Source organism: Macaca mulatta, chromosome 9 (assembly GCF_049350105.2).
Source record: "Macaca mulatta isolate MMU2019108-1 chromosome 9, T2T-MMU8v2.0, whole genome shotgun sequence".
Classification (NCBI taxonomy): Eukaryota; Metazoa; Chordata; class Mammalia; order Primates; family Cercopithecidae; genus Macaca; species Macaca mulatta.
The window spans coordinates 66,815,595-66,821,594 of record NC_133414.1 but is presented as its reverse complement, the minus strand read 5'-3'; positions in this window follow the sequence as shown (position 1 = coordinate 66,821,594).

Sequence of the window (6,000 nt, the reverse complement as noted above, 5' to 3'; positions counted from 1 at the left end):
TTAGACTTGGATGTCTTCTTTATGTGGCTTTATTTAAATTGAGCCTATGCTCTAGGAACTGTGCCTTAGAGACTAATTTTATTGCTGGCTTAGAGAGGCAGAAATGGGAAATATATGAAATATATATATTAATATATACTTCCAATATCCTAAGTGAGCTTCTGCTAATAAAGACCACCCTCTTCTTGAAACTCTCTTCTCATTCTCCCCACTGCTCTCTCCTAATTCTCCTTTCTCACAAATATTTCTGTGTCTTTTTCATTGTTTCTACTCCTTCTTCCCCTATTCAACACTGGTGTTCTTATTCTTATCTTTCTTTCAAATTTATGCACTGTTTCCTTCATTCCATGTTTTCTGTGATCATATATATATCTGATATTGTTTGGCTCTGTGTCCCCACCCAAATCTCATTTCCAGTTGTAATCCTCATGTGTTGAGGGAGGGACCTGCAGGGAGGTAATTGGATCATGAAGGCAGTTTCCCCCATGCTCTTCTCATGAAAGTGAGGGAGCTCTCATGAGATCTGATGGTTTTTAACTCTGTGAGTTCCCTCCCACCTGCCGCCATGTAAGACTTGTCTTGCTTCCCCTTCACCTTCTGCCATGAGTATGAGTTTGCTGAGGTTTCCTCAGCCATAAAGAACTGTGAGTAAATTAAACCTCCTATCTTTATAAATTACTCAGTCTCAGGTAGTATCTTTATAGCAGTGTGAGAACAGACTAATACAATATAGATTTTAACTTCAGCTCTGTTCTTTTGCCAAAGTTTCAGATCCAAATTTCTAACGGATTATTTTGCACATTCTGTTTTCCAGGCTCAGGCACTTTACTTTTGGCCCATCTCAAAGGAGGCTCACAACCACCTCCCAAAACATTTATCTTTTTTGTTTTCTCATCTAAATAAATAGCATCAGCATTGCCTAGCTGTCTGAGATCTCAACATTCATCCCTCTTTGTCACCTCTCATAGTTCAGGTTCTTATCTGTTTCACTTCTAAAATCATTTACTTAATCCTTGATATTGACAAAGTCAAAATAGCTTTTTAACTGATCTTTGTTTCATAGGCTTAGCAATTCCCACAGTATGCTCTCTGAACCAGCTGCATCGCCTTCTCTGGGGACTTCTTGGAGACCTACTGAATCAGAAACTCAGAGGGTCAAGCCCAGTACTCTGTGATCATATTAGTAAGTTCTCCAGGTGATTCTGATTCATGCCACTCTCAAGCACACGCAAAGCAATGATTAGCAGCATGGTATTCCATTGTCCTTGGTTAAGATTCAGGAGACCTGGGTTCAGGTGAGTGTGTGTAAGACATTTCACCTAACTGCATTTTAATTTCTTCATTTGTTCATCAAATGAGTTTCATTAGATTCTTTTTATGATAGCTAAAAGAAGATTTCTCAATGTTTTTTAGGTGATAAGCCCTGTGCTAAAGGTTGGCATGTATTAACTCATTTAATATTAAACAAGAAAATTTTTGAAGCAGTTATTTTTATTACCATTGTAAACATTAACAAACTGAAGTGTAGAGAGATTACTTCCCCAAATCACACAGCCACAAAATGAAGGCATGATTAAAATGAAGCTAATGCCAGTGAACATCCTCTTCAACTCTGCCCTCTCCTACCTCTATAGCACTCTTTGCTGGGCAAACAGAGTGGCGAAAGCAAGCCAAGTATCTGAGGCAAATAAGACATTGTATATGACATAGGTATTACATACACATGGTATTAGAATTCAAGCCAAGTGAAATAGTCTCATGTTTTGATAGAGCACTGAACTGTTCAACTCAGAAAATTGGACCATGGATGATGAACAGCACCAGGGAGTTGATTCCCATTACATTTCCCACAGGTAAAGGTGCTTGGGGGGAATTTCTCTGAATAAATATGCCATTCTGCATATTTTAAAAGTACATTTAATCTCTTCTAGTAATTAGTCTGCAGATGTGTATTTCAGGATTGAGTGAGTAAATTAGTTTAAAGAGTTTGCTAATTTTTGTAGAGAACCAAGGGCAAATCTGTTATTTTCCGAGCTTGAAATATAACACAGGCATTGGAACATTTTTGTAGTTCAAAATAAAGAATGTTGGGTGAATAGTTCAGAAGTATGCTTGCAAAGATAAACTGATAATTTTTTTTTTCCACGAGGACAGCACTTCTTTGACTATATTACAGTTAGGGGAAGACAGTTCCTTCCCAGCTTGTTTCCCCTAGAGTGTTCCCTTCTCTTTGACCGAAAAGAGCAATCCCTTGTTTCCTAAGCCTGACACCTAAGACTAATTGTGGACATGACATTTTTGCTCTCCTTGAATTTCTACTCCATTACATGCCTAGATCTTAATTCCTAATGTTCAAATTCAATCACTTTTCTATTAATATATCTTTACTGCCACTACCCTAAATCAAAATCCCACTACCATTGGCCTAAGCTTCTGTATTCCCGAATGTGTCCCCCATTGAGAATCCCATGTTTTTAAAACACAAGTTGAACAGTGTAGTGCCATATGTAAAACCTGACGGTAGTGTACTACTACTTTATTGATGTTGTAATGAATTACCACAAATTTAATGACTTAAAACTACACATGTTTATTATCTCAGTTTTTGTAGGTCAGAAGTCTGGAAGAGCTCAGCTAAGCTCTTTTTGCAGGGTTTCTCCAGATTGAAATTAACATGTTGATAGAGTTAGAAGATGCTTACAGTTATCTGGATAAAAAGTAATAATGGTTTGAGCTAGTGTAGGAACAGTGGTATAAAGGAAAGTTGAGGATTATTTTACAGGAGAATATAGAACTCTCTGGGACTTGTAACAAGAAGAGTATGCATTACAGGTAAACTAGGCAACCAAACAATTTGCTTGGTAAGTATAATTTGACAAGAATCAAACATGTCTTGTTTCCTATGGAATGTGATATGATCTTTTCACTTTGCAAATGTCCTAGCACCTTTCTGATTTCTCTGTATACAGTGTACAATCCAGTCAGTCTGAACCTTTCACCATTCCTTGAAGAAATGGATAAAGTGAATGATCCATAATTTGTGCCTGGTGTTTCCAGTGCCTAGAGTGTGAACTTCTCTGCATGGAAAAATCATGAAATAGCCAGCTTAAATGTCACCTCTTCCATTAATCTTTCCCTTACTGGTCCCACAAATAATGCATTTATTTCCATTTAAGGGCCCCCAAGGCACTCTGCTCATACTTCTATCATGTGACTTGTAATTTTCAGTTGATATAGGGTTGAGTTGTGTTGCTTACTTCTGTGCTTCTCCCTTGTAATAGTCAAGGTTATTTTGAGACACAGACCAGTAGGATGGATGGATAGATAGAAAGAAACATAAATAAGGGAATTTAATACAAGGAATTGGGTAGCACAATTATGGAGGGTGAGTCCATGTTCTGACATCTGCAAGTTGGAGCCCCAGAAAAGCTGATGGTATATTTTCAGTCTGAGTGTAAGAGAAGATCAATATTCCAGTGAAAAGGTAGGCAAGGGAGAGATAATTCTTTTTTACCCAGACTTTTGTTCTATTCAGGCCTCCAACACATTGAATGAGGCTCACCCACATTGGAAGGGCAATCTGGTGTACTCAGTTCACCAATTCAAATACTATGGTCTTCCAAAGGCTTTCTCACAGACATACTTAGAATAACATTTAAGCAAGTATCTGGGCATCCCACATAATTGACGTCCACTGACACCATGATTTTCACATTAGGAATAATGTTCTACATATTTTTCCATTCCCTGACAGTGCCAGATACATAGGAGGTGCTCAGGAAATGCTTGTTAAATAAACCAAAACATTTTCTTAATATTATAAGCACCCCAGCCTTTTGGGTAAGACAAAAAGTACCATAAAAACCAAATACAGTAAGAAAATTATTCTAGCACTGATCCACTTGTTAGTTTGATGACTGTGCGTGCACCACACACAACTGACAAACTTAAAGATAAGCAAAGAGACCAGCTATTTCATTGTACAGCATTCATTTGTGGAGTAATAAATGAAATGTTGGTTAAGCAAAGATATATTAATATGCATGGTAACCATATATGGGTTGAATGTCAGCTATTTCAACAGTCTAGCCTTGTTTTGTTTTATCTAGAATGGTAAGATCCTGGTAGGCAGAATCCCTTCAAAGGCTCCTAGAATCCCTCACCATTTTAGTTAAGCTCTCTTTTAGTTGGCTCTTTAAAAGGAACTCCTGGCTTTTCAAAGGAAACTTTTGTATTCTTGTTCTTGTTCTTATTATTCTTCTTCTCTTCTTCCTTCTCCTTCTTCTTCTGGTTCTTCTCCTTTCTTCCTGTCCTTCTCTGTCTCTTGTTTATAGAGATGATTATTATAGAGTGTTATGCAACTAAGTAAATCATAGCAGAAAAAATTCAAAACCCTTTAGAAACTAACCATTACCCAGTGTTCCATTTTGTGCAGTCTAAATACTCTAAGGAAGGTGTTTTCCAACCTACAATAACCTTGTTTAACTATAACTGGCATTTCTAGGTTTGATGTACAGTGGAGCAATTGGTATGCATTATGATCCTAAGATTTAGGGGCATAATTATAATACATAGTAGACATTGATAGTATAAATAAAGTGGAAAGAGAGAGCTAAAATCTATGAACTGTATATTAATATGTTAAGTTAATACACTGCTATATAAAGAGAACTACCAGCCAAAACTGTATTGAGCCCTAAACAATGAGTTCCTGCATCTTCCTACAGACTTCTGGAACAAAAATGTTATAATACTCTCATGAGGCCACATCAAAGTATTATAGCTACAAAAGAGTCTTTGCTTGAACATAAAGCATCAAGGTTTGTTATACAGAGCAAATAATACTAATGAAACTTAAGAATAAATTGAATCTTGAAAAATTGATGGTTTTGCAGAAATATGTTTACCATGTAGTGTGGGGAGGGAAATTAGGTATCTACAACATCCTTACAATGTACTAAGCTAGATGAAAATTTATTTCCTGATTGCCAAATAAAACTAATACTTTACCATAATGCATAGAACCATAGAACTGGAAGCTAGAAGGTGATTGGTAATAAATCAATCCAAGTCCCACATTTCATACATCAGGGCTCTCAGGGCTAGGATTAGAATAGTAGTCATTCTTTTTTAGGAAAAATATCTAGTAAACTACAATAAGAATTAGTTCTATATCAAAAATCCAACATTTTTATTCCTATCCTTTAAAATCACTTAAATTCTATATTTATTTTGCTCTTCTAGGAAAACAATGGCCATTGTAACAAATCCAGGAACAAAATGTTGGTATACAGGCACACAAAAGATCCAAGACTCTATGCCTGACAGATTGTAGCATATTAAGTTTCATAGAATGGCTGGTGCAGAGGTTGTAGGTATTGGTCCATTTGGGGCTGGATGATAGGTCAGAGAAATATGGTCAACTGTCTGTTTTGACCATCAAGACAAACAACTGGTCTATCAATAGGCTGAATATGTATTGTAGTTTTTATGCAATAGAAGAAATATATATAACAGCTGAAAAAAGTCACAAAGCGTATTCCTGTCTTTTGTTCTTAAGGTGAAACTCTCTCCCTCCCAATACCTTAGTCAGACTTACCAAAGAAATCCGATTCCTTTGACTTTTTCTTATGGTTTTACATCTGAATGCATGAGATGATGGCAGGCAAGAATTCATATTTAAACAAGTAATATTTAAGACCACAGAAGGCAAAAAAACAGATTATTTATCTGTAATTGATCTGCCTTTAACTCATTTATACCTATGTGGGGATTCCCATCAGTTAGTCCCCTGAAGACACATTAGGGGCTTATATATCTCTCACTACCCACCCTTTCAGAATGTTATTACTGATGTAGATCAGTGAATCCTTTCTTACTGTCTCCAAGTCCAGCATACTTATCTCTTCTCTCTTCCTTCATCCCAGGTCTTTGCCAGGTATTTTTTCATTATTCAAGAATTTGAGAGAATGAATATTCTGTAATATTTGTGGTGGGAGA